Raw genomic sequence first — 11,812 nt, 5'->3', positions numbered from 1 at the left:
GCATCCACAACTTCCCTGTTGCCTGAATGCAACCTGTTCCAGTGTTTCACCACCCTCAGAGGAAATAATTTCTTCCTAATGTCTAACCTAAATCTACCCTCTTCCAGTTTAAAGCCATTACCCTGGTAAAACGTCTCCCCCCCTCACCCCAGCTTTCCTGTAGCCCCTGCAGGTACTGGAAAGCTGCTGTAAGGGCTCCTCGGAGCCCTCTCTTCTCCGGGCTGAACAGCCCCAACTCTCTCAGCCTGACTTCATAGGTTAGGAGTTGCAGCCCTTGGATCATCTTCATGGCCTTCCTCTTGACCTCCCCAACAGCTCTATGTCCTTCCTGTGTTGGGGGCTCCAGAACTGGACACAGTACTCCAGGTGAGGTCTCAGAAGAGCGGAGTAGAGTTGGAGAATCTGCTCCCTTGACCTACTGGCCACACTTCTTTTGATGCAGCCCAGGACAGGGTTGGCTCTCTGGGCTGCAAGTGCATATTTCTGGCTCATGTTGGGCTTGAACACCCCCTAGTCCTTCTTCTCAGGACTGTTCTCAATCCATTCTCTGCCCAACCTGTAATTGTGCTTGGATTTGCCCCTGCCCAGGTGCAGGACCCTGCACTTGGCCTTATTGAACTTCATGAGGTTGGCATGGGCCCACCTCTCAAGCCTGTCAAGGTCCCTCTGGATGGCATCCCTTCCTTCCAGCATGTCAACCACACCACACATCTTGGTATAGTCAGCAAACTTGTAGAGGGTGCACTCAATTCCACTGTCCGTGTCTCTGACACAACTGTTGAACACCAACAGTTCCAGTACTGAAGCTTGAGTAATGCCACTCGTCACCAGTCTCCATTTGGACATCAAGCTGTTGACCACAAGACTTGGAGTGCCACCACCCAGCCAATTCCTTATCCACCGAGTGACCCATCCATTGAATCCATGCATTTCCAATTTAGAGACCAGCATGTCATGTGGTAGTGCCAAACTCTTTGCACAACTCCAGTTAGATGACGTCAGTTGCTCTTCCCTTTGGTGTGCAACAGGAGTAACTGGAAATCAAAGTCAATTAATAATAGCCAGACACCCTAGGGTAAGCACAGACTAAAAGCCCCTGTTATTTACATCTTAGCATGTTTAGGCTTGTTCCTGTGGGATACTGCTGGAAACCAATACATAGCTTTGGTTTAGACTGATTAGCTGAGTGTGTTTGTTAACGTGAACATTGTTCCATCTTCCCACTTTTTAATCTGCATTTCTCTTTAAGAAATAAATTATTTTTGCTGAAAATTTCATTTCCTTTGGCACTGGATGACATGAAACATGAAAGATGTACCTTAATGTTACATCTGGCTAGTGTATAGATCATCTGTTTTTACTTCTTAATTAAAATTAAGGAGAGTTTGCAGATATTTGCAAATGCAGGGAACTGGAAATAGGGACACAAATATTATCAAGGTAAATTGGAAACAGATGTTCTTACAGGGTGCAAATAATCTTCTGACATTAAGTCTTTGCATTAAATTGGTACTGAGCTGCACTGTGTACCTACTCAAAATCCTGCAGGTAGATAAGAGGTGCAAAGCATACTTTTACTTTAATAAACATTTAGGACCCTTATTTTGGGTACATGAGGCCTTAGAGGGCTGTTTTTAATTTCTTTCTACTTGATTTTTTTTATTCCAGGGACAACTGAGCATTCCTGGTGCATGACTAAGTTTGGAGTAACGGGGGCCAGAGAACTCTTCTTATAGCCTCAGAACAGTAAATGTTACTTTTCATCTAAGAATATGCATTATGGCACACAGTGGTGCAGTGGGTGCTCTTTAAAAATTTAGGAGCTTGTTTGCTGGAATATTGTGACCTTAGGAAAAGAAGCAAAAATAAATACATTTGCATAGTTGGCAGGTTTTGATTTTGCAAAAGTTCAGTCCCAGTCTTAGGTGAACAAGGGTGAAAAAATGGATTCTGATAACAACATCTATATCCATGAGAGATTCCGTGCAAGAGTAAAGGTCGTGACAGATTGTGTGCCCACAAAGCAAGTTGTTTTCTCTGAAATATTACTCTGTGTCTGGACTTGACTGACTGGAGAATAATTAAAAAAGAGATGGAGTTTGTCTGCTGCGATTATATAAGGGAAAAATCCTAGCTCAAACTTTGACTTTTTTTTTTTTTTTTTAATAATGATGACTCTGATACAAGTATTCTACTTATTAGTAAGATCCTTCTGGATATTCTCCCAAAGCTTGGAATGTAATAATGTACTTTAAATGAACCCTCTCAATTGAAAGCAACAGGAGAATGTTTCCTTTACTTAATTTCTAACAAGAGCCATGTATTGCATTCAGGTGGTGATAAACCCCCTTGACAAGCTGTCAGACAGCTATGGCTGAACTATTTGAGCACTTTTAAGGTAGGAGTGTGGCTCTAGATCCTGATATGAGAATGCTAACCTAAACTTTTTGAGGATTTCCTGATGTCTGAAGGAATTGTGGGGGCTAAAATACTTTACCTTTGAGATTTTGCACTGCAATTAATCAACAGCATGGTCGTATCTTCTCTGATTTTGTGATGATGAGCCTTGGCAGGTGAGCCTTCTCTAGACAGAAAAAATTCAATTCTGTTCAATCAGTCTGTCACATTTTGAAGACCACTACCTTAATTTTTAAAACAAACACTTGGAAATGGAAATGCAGGTAAGAAGAAGTAGAAACATCAGGTCAGGGGGAACAGCCTTCCCTCAGCAATATATTCTTAAAACCCAACATTTTTCTAATACTGAATTCACTCTGACAAGGAAAGCTCTAGATTAGTTTTCTGATAAGGTTGTGGGAGGTAGAAACCACATTAAAGTGCTTCATTGATCAATCCAGAATGGTCCACAAGCTTAGGGTGGAAGTTTATGCTTCTGCAGGTCAGTGTACAATTTGTGGTTTGTAAGATGAGTGGGACGCTCTGCCAGGGAAAGGGGAAGGGTTAAGATGATTGTTAGAGGACTAAATTAAATAATTCCTTCCTGAATCTGGTAAATGCCTAGAAGTAAATCTGTGATTCCCAGGAGTCAGTGTTACATACAGAGTTTGAGTAGCATCATGATCCCTCTGCCAGAGAAAAGTAGAGTTGCAGGTAGGTGACAATAATTGAAAATAAGGGTAAGGGATGTGATTTAAATTGTTTTTTATAAGTTCTCAAGGGCTATGAAGAGAGGATGAGGTTTCGTATTTGCATGGGACTGTGTAAAATAGTTAATTTGCTGATGGTCATGTAAAGATCAGGATTGCACAAGACCAGGGTGAAGACTGTTGTTTATTGTTGGACTATGGGGCGTGGCAGAGTTATGATAGGACTGGTATTTCCAGTGAAGAGTGTTGTATCTCCACTATGGTGGTTGCTGCTCAAATTAATTCTACCTATGGAAGAATATGGATTAGAAAGAAGGTGCTGAAAAACCTACCAGCTCATATGGACCCCCTGTCAGTGGCATGGATGGAAATGCCACCTCTGATTCTACTTTTGTGCAATGCTCTAGGATGCAGCAATTAACTTGTAGGCTGCTTCTTCCTCTAAGTTTTGTCCATTGGACTGATAATGCTATGTGCATGGGGAAAAGGGAGCTTTTAGCCTACAAAGACAGTAACTTCACTTGCTCTGTCTATGATCTACTGATACTCAGTAGTATGCTTGCATCTAGTTGTCTAGCACAGAAAATGTTCAATGCACATGGAAACACAAACAGATTGAATTTGAAAGCTATTTTATTACATGACTGTCCAGATGTCTAAGAATGGATCCTAGAAATATATTTCCAGAGCTGCAACTCCATTAGATATCTTGCATAAAACAACTGCGTCTGTCATAGAAATTTTACTACACCTAAAAAGAAATCTTTTGTGTGTGTGTAGGTAATTACAGAGGGATATAGGAGGAAGGTCACGGGTGGCTGTGAGAATTTGATGCTGGGTTACTGAGACAAATTAAGTTTTCATTCACTTTGAAATGCTAAGGGATTTGGGAATGTCAAGCTAAAGTACTTTGGCTGTTAAATTGATGTGATGCAGCTTATCCTCTGCCAGAAAGAGAACCAGTAAAGCACTTCTGAGTAGATGCTGACTGCTGGTGGAGACTTGGGGAAAAACGCAGTTCAGCACTTGTCTTCTTGACTTTAGTAATTAAGTTGCTGTGGCCCTTTTAGTGATTTGAGCTATGCACCGAGAGATTCAAAGCCCAAAATCCAATAGTGTGTGCTCTCCTGTTTCCTGACTAATCCTATAAGATGCAGTGGGTTGAATGGATGACCTAATAAGAGAACATAACTGCAGTCAGCTCACTCTTCTACAGAAATTAATAGTGAAAGCCTGCTGATATAAAGAGAAAGAAACTTGTTTATGAAGGAGTAATAAAATCAGTGGAAAGCTGCCTATTGTAGAATCAGACCTGGTAAGAAATTGTGTTAAGTATAAAGTACATCCATTGTGCTATGTGTGCCTGTGATTGCTGAGTTTCTTGTGGCTGCTCTCTCTAGTAATTAGGTTGACAGAAAGTGTCCCAGGAAGGTGGTTTCATGCAGCACATCACATACAAACTTTTGATGCAGAATCATTTGAAACTGGAAACATAGCTGAGAGCTTCTTCACTGGCCAAGGAAGTTTGTAAACCAAGTTGCTACCATATTCATGCAAGTAAAAAGTCTACATTTTTAGAAGGAAAGAAAAGGTAGACATAGAATTGCAGAAGCTTGTTATTGGACCAGTTCTTAAATTATCAATCTCTGTAGCTCTATTACACAAAATGAAGTGTTTTCATCCTCCTGTGGGGAGAGCTACATAGGGAAGATACTTTGTAAGCTACGCACTGATTGCCACTCTGGAGAAATCTGTAGCCAAGAATCTCACTTTTTAACAAAACTTTCAACAACCTTTCCCCTTTCTCTGCAGTGAAAACATCCTTCTTTTCCACCTCAGCACTTCATTTTCTTCTTGCTCCAGGGCTTGTTACTCCATGCCTTCTCCAGTTCATCTCTCATACTTCTCTTGCCCCCTCTGAACCCCTGATGCTGTTCTGACCTGGCCCAGAAACAAACACTAAAGGCCAGTTAAATACAAACTGCAGGTCATTCTTCACTGCAGCTTCTTCACTTTCTGGTTTGGCAGCAGCATGAAGGTGCTCCCTAGCAGCTGGCAGATTACCATACTGCAGTTCTGCAAGATAAAGCAGGGGCCAAGGTTTATCAGGTTTTTTTAGGAGGTTAGGAATTAGTTTCCCTGGAAGGAAGTTCAGTTAGTGTTGTGGGACTTTCTGTACTATGCTACCCTAAGGCATTATGAACTTGGCAACTTACTAGTAGTAAATTTAACTTGGGAAGTTTTATGTTGGTGGAGGAGACTGGAAATTTTGAAGGAAGTTTGCATCTGCAGATACACAATTCCCTGTGGTGCATTGTAACTCATATGTCCCTTTCATAGATATGCAGCTGTCTGGTCCTGTGTCCTCTGTGCATCTGAACCAAGTGCTCTTTCTCTTCTAAAGGAAGATCAAGTGGTAGGTGGGTTCTTGTTGTGAAGAGACCTGGTAAAACAGCTTTTTTTCATACAAAACTCAGTTTGGAACACATCGTAAATGGGGAACAGTAACACAAAACACCTCACCTAACTCTCACTTAAAATCAATTTGACAGGCCTGTCTCAGTATAGTAATCTGTAACAGAGAAACAGACTTCAGTGAATGTGGTGGTGTCACTAAAATACTGCTGTTTTCTAATTTTAGACTTCAAGGCCATTTTGATAAGGTCTGTCACTGATTTTGGACTCTGTCCAGCACACAGGAACTTTTATTTGAATATAGTAACAAGGTCCCTGACTGAATGTAGGTAGACCACTGGTACTGGACAGGCACATGATGGGTCATTTGCTGGACCAGGAGACTGTCCTATAGCTCCTGCCTTTGAGGCAAGACCTCTCTTCTAGGGCTCTGCTCTTCCACCGGTTGGATGAAAACCTCTAACTCTTAACACCAAGAAACTGAGAGGAAGGAAAGGAGTCTCTTGTGGCTGTTGCCATACTTAGGTGCCTTGTAATCTGTAGGACATATTCTTATTCAAGATGGCATCAGATGAGGTACAGTTTAGCATGACCATCTTCTGTGTGATAAGTCAGTTACAGGACTCTAGTATCTTATGGTTCATAGCTACAGTGGATCAGTAATAATTTTGTAACGTTTTGACTCCTGATATTATGCATATTCAGATTCTTGAATATCCTGATGACTTCTTTTGCTGCCTGAAAATCCACTGTTCAGAAGCAGATCAGAACGCCTGGACACAGTAATGTTGGTGTTTCAGGCCCTATGTAACTATGGATGCTTCTTATGGGAGGTTTGTTCTGAGTCCTGATTTGTTATTTGCCACCAACGTGGAGCAATTTCTCATCTAGCTTCCAGTTTCCTTATTGTTTTTGAATATAATGGGGTAAACTCATTTGGATTCTAGCTCCAGGGAAGTCAGTGGAGGTTCAGTTGGGAGTAATTAGGAGCAGTATTTAAACTTCAGCACTCAGAATCAGGGTACTTTGCTGTGGGTTGTGTTGCTCCTGCAGCTCATTCTTTATCTGCCAGAACAGCCTTTTAGCCAGTTTTTGTCAGATCCTTGAGGATGGAATTGGAGGGAAGCAGGCTGGTTTGTGGTGCAAATTCTTGGTCCTGTAGAGCTGAAAAGGTCACAAGCACCTACTTGCTTTCTATAAATCATCATATACCTTGTCACTATCACAGTTTATGCTGGATTTGAACCAACACTATTAAACTGGAGGGCTTTTATGTCATGGCCAGATTCTGCTCTTTCCTTTTACTGAAGAAACTGAGAGATCTTTGGCCTGTGCCAACTATTGTTCCCACAGACATGAGCATCCATCTTGTAGCGAAGTCCACCTGGGATTTTGTTTCATTTTACTAGAAGTCTTTCTAGCGGTATGGCTCTTTAATTGCAGAATAATAAAATTTGTGTGTGCAAAGTGCAAAGCTGAGCTTTGCATCTGATCTCAAATAGCAAAGGCTATGAACACATTTGCCACGATATTAGTTGCTGGTACCAAAACCACTGGGTGTCCCTGCAAGGAATGGGCACACTCTAGTTTTTAAGAAATGTGTTTTTCTTCTTAGTTTATATTAAGATCTATAACATGAATCACAACAGTCCCGATGCCTGTATTCTACTCCTACTGCATCCACCTACAGCTACCTCACAACAAACCAGCTCACAAATTACTGCTTTTTTCTACTGCTTTGTGACACTGATACTGGTATTAGAATGTTAACTTATTAGCTGACTGTTCTCTCTAACCAAGTAACAGCAACAACACTAGTAAGTGAACTGCCTAAGGTCTGACTGAAAGGAGTCAAATCTGCCACTGATTTCAGGAGGTCTGCAAGACCTTAATTTCCTTGATAGAATCTACCATGAAAGATTTTCTATCTTTCAATTAAACAATGGGGCTTATGACAGGGACTGTTAAATGATGCTATTTTCTTTTGTATGTATTGTCACTTCTCTTGATGTTTCCCCAAAGACATGTCATCTGGGGGGAAAACATTCAATCCAGCATCACTGTCTTTCTGTGTGGTAAGGGAAAACAGACATATGGTATCATCAAAAATAGCATTGCCTGACAGCCTCTAAAAATATACATCACACATCAATAGCTATTTTAAATAGCTGGCTAAAGGAATAAAAACTCTCCAACATATCTCAATGATGAAGCACTGACACATTTTACATAAAAGAAACAGGTCCGCATTAACAGAAACTTTTAATGAAGTCGCTAAGCGTTTTTTGGCCATTTGACCACCATAACAGAAAGATACATGAAACTGCTTAGATCCTCTGAGGATACAAGTTTGGGAAATGAAGTGAATCAATACACTAGGTACTCACTCCATCATCTAGAGAATATTGCCCAGTTATTATATAAGCTCAAAACTTCCATTAATGACCAACAATCAGGCCACAACAATGAAGAAAAAATAGTGCTAAGGGGAAAGGAAAACCACACAAATTATGGGATACAATTCTATACTTCAGCACCATCCTGAGATGCTCTCCTGTACACCAGGAGAGTTATTTAACATTTGTACTGAAATAAGTTGTGAGAACTGTGGCAGCTCTGGAGGATAGGTCTTGCTCTCAAACTTGCTTGGGTTTTGGAGCTTGAAGGAAATGCAGCCTCCAAAGACATTCTAGTTGGCAGGGTGATGGTATGGAATTGACCATTGCTATTCCTTACTCTGTTCTTCGGAGCAGCTGATCAAGCCATCATGTTTGAAAACATGCTGCACCTCTCTATCATCGGCCACAATAATATTATTTCCATCTCAACTACTGTCTGGCACTACAGGAATATGTCTGCAGTTCTCTGTACTGTTATTGGGGCTGGCATCCTAATTGTTACTTTTGAATGGGATCAACTTAAACACTTTTTTGCAAGCCAAAATGCTTCCTTTTGAAAACTCTTCTTAAATTTGTAGTCTTCTTAAAAATGCAGTCATTTTCTGCATATGCTTACTTTGCAAGTGGTCATTGTAATTTTTACTCTGAAAAGTTAGTGACAAGAGATTATCTGCAGTCTGATATACCTAACAGGGCAGGGGCACAGCCCTGTGGGCTCTGAATGCAGTTTGTCCACTAGTTCCAGGGATGCTTAGTGTATCACTGAGGAAGGATCTGACATCAGGGTTCTTCCGAGTGTTTCCGTCTGGTCTTCATTGCTTAGAGAACTGAAGCATTATTAGAATGTGTCATGGAGCAAGAAACTCAGAGGTTTCATTTTTCTGAGCTTTTTATCTCCCTTAATGCATCCCTAAAATAATATTTGGTTTGTTCAATCCTAAAATAAACCTAATCCTTAAATAATACTTGCTTTGACTTTAGCGTTTTATCTGGATATTCCCTAGTGTTTATTCTGTTAAAAAAAAAAAAAAAAGCCCTCTTATTGACACTACATTTACCAGCAGACAGACAACATGTGCAGTGTGATCTCTGGTCATCTTATAATTGCACAGTATGGAACTGTAAGGTCTTTTCAGGGCTTATAACAATAAAAATATCTTTTGGAGACACTGTAGTCTCCAAAATCCAGGTAGGACCTGGGTTGAGAGTCGAGAAAGGCTTATATTGGCAATGCTTTTGACTTGCTGTGAGACCTTGAGTAAAAGACAGTCCCTCTATATTTACCCTTGGTCATCATCTTGCTTCACATGTTACTAGTTAAAATAATTTCAAAGAACACATTTCGTGCCTCCTTCTGGGTAAAATGCTTTTAGTGTGTACTTTCATAACCTCTGAAGGCTTCTTCCACCCTTGCCACTGAGGTGGATCTGCAAGTCTTTCTCTTAGCACTAGCCCAACAGCTGAAAGAGTATCTCAGACAACACTGTTATTTTCAGCCACTTCTTCTCTATGTATGTCTGAAACCTTTGGAACACAGTTTGTCCCTTAAAGTAAAAATAAATAAACACATCTTTATTTGTAACAGCTTTGCAATTGCAAGTAACAAGAGGAGGTTGTTGCTTGTTTTCTCACTTTTGGAATTGCTGTGTCTATGGAACTCAAATAAATAGATTTTACTCTGTGCACATCTACAAGTAGAAGAAACCATCTGAGTTACATAGCTACATCCTGGAATGGTAATAAGTATACAGGGTGCACATGGGGTGTTGTCATGCCAGTGATTATTGTCAGAGTCTCCTGATTTGGCTGATGTTTTTTGAATTAAAATTAATGTACTAAATAACTTGACTAAACCTCATTGGTTTGCTGTATTAATGAAACAAGTAATCCATTTTTCTTGGAGAATAGCTAAGAAAAGGAACTCACTGTTTCAAAAGAAGGAGTTCTATGGTAACAGAAACTTTATGTTGTTGTAGTATTAAGGAAAGCACTGTCAGTTTGAGAGAAAACATTTTCTCTGTGCTTCTTTGTCCCCCTCTCTGTCTCTTGGAAGGGAACCTCAGAATCTGCTCTTGCTTCCTATTATTATTCAGAGAGCATGCAGTACAGTTTTACTGCCAGTACATAAGGGTTTAATAGTGAACTGCAAACCAGCATAATGTAGTGTCGTGCTCTATGGCTTCAAAAATTGTTGCTTTTGTGCCAAAAAGTGGATGTGAAAGGTGTTCCACTCATGATGACATCTTAAGTTTACTTTCTGTTTGCAGAACTTTGTGATGAATTTGTAGTAGGCTTAAGAGTTACACACTGGAACTGGAATAAAATCTTTCATTATACTTATACTGGAATATTTATCTAGAAGAACCCCCTGCTACAGAAAAAAGTTACAGTATTTAATAATGCCTATTTCCCTTTAGAAGGAAAGACATAATGTTTTGGAAAAATGTTGTGTTTACTCCAGAGTGTACCATATATAGAGATAATTATCCTGAGGTAGCTATTCTTGTGCCACTCCAGTGGTTTTACCAGTCAGGCATGCCCTGGTAGAGTAATAATGTGCAATAAAGTGCAATTGACTTTAATCAGGACAGATTTATGGAGATGGCACTCTCAGTTTGTAAGTTCAGTCATGAAGAACTAGTCAAAAATTTGTCAATTAACTACCCCCTGAGTCCTCTTATAGCATCTTTAGGAATAAAATAAAGTCATGAGTGTTTCCTATCTAGACTTCTGTAGCACTGAAAAAGGGAAATGTTTTCTACAGTGAGGTCTGTGTTTTACAAATAGATAAATACCTTTGGTTGGTGATCAGACATCTTAAAGTAAGGATATTTCAAAGTCACCTTGGCATCTATATTCCAGCCCTCATCTGCAGGGTGCATGTTTGAAATGTCTGTATATGAAAGAGTGGTAGACCCATGTTCTTTCTGACAACTCACTAGAGACTGTGAAGCAGAGTCTTGGCTTTATTCTTTATACTTTGTGTTCTTTTCATTAGTACTTAGCTGCATCTGTTTTTTCTCGAGAAGTTTTTTTGCCAGCTTCCTTGTTAAAACCTGATTATCCTTTTCACTTTTCTTCTTTTTGTTATCCTTCTTCAAGGAGCTGTGGGGCTTGAAGTGTTAATAGATGTGAAGTGTTTAGAAATGGAAAGAGTGTCTTAAGTGCTACTGCTGTTATTCCTACAGTGGCAACTCCAGACTGATAGGAATAAGCTCTTCTCGTGCTGTGCTGTAGCTGGTAAATAAAATTGAATGCAAACTTGTCACCTTTCCAAATGCTAGAGTTAAGGGTTTGTCATCCTCTGCCCTCAGGTTTCCACAGCAATTTTTTGTTGTCATGCTTCAGAAGTGATGGCCTTTACGAGGCAGAATAGTTCAATAGGCTACTGAAAATAGATGTGTGCAGGTGGCTGGCAGTGTATTTGGGTTATGAACTATTTGTGGATAATTAATCAGTCTTTCCCTTACTAATCAATTTTTGCAGCATTCAGGAGGGGGGAAAAAAGCCTAGATACCTTCTAATTATTTTGCCATTCTCTGAAAATACTTTTGGCAAGATATCAACAGGTATTAATAAACATTAATAGAACTTGAAAGCAACAGTGAAAAGTGCTTTATTCAAAGGCGGTGAGTGCTCACCTGCCACCATCCGTGCTCTCCAGGGCTGGGGGAGCTGTATGGAGAGGAGGGCCTGCTTCAGTGGAAAGCTGTGGGGGATGGACCTGGCAGGCAGATGAAAGGATCACCTTTCACAACATGCTGTGTAGCGTGGACAGAAAATTACTTCTGTTAGCAGAGCAGCAAGTGTGGGGCTGGAAAGAAGATAAAAAAATCACATCTGGGAATTTGTCTGATGGGTGGCACAGTGGAGATGAAAGACCCTGCAACT

The sequence above is a fragment of the Apus apus genome, chromosome 2 (genome assembly GCF_020740795.1).
Source record: "Apus apus isolate bApuApu2 chromosome 2, bApuApu2.pri.cur, whole genome shotgun sequence".
Lineage (NCBI taxonomy): Eukaryota > Metazoa > Chordata > Aves > Apodiformes > Apodidae > Apus > Apus apus.
This window is presented reverse-complemented; position numbering follows the sequence as displayed.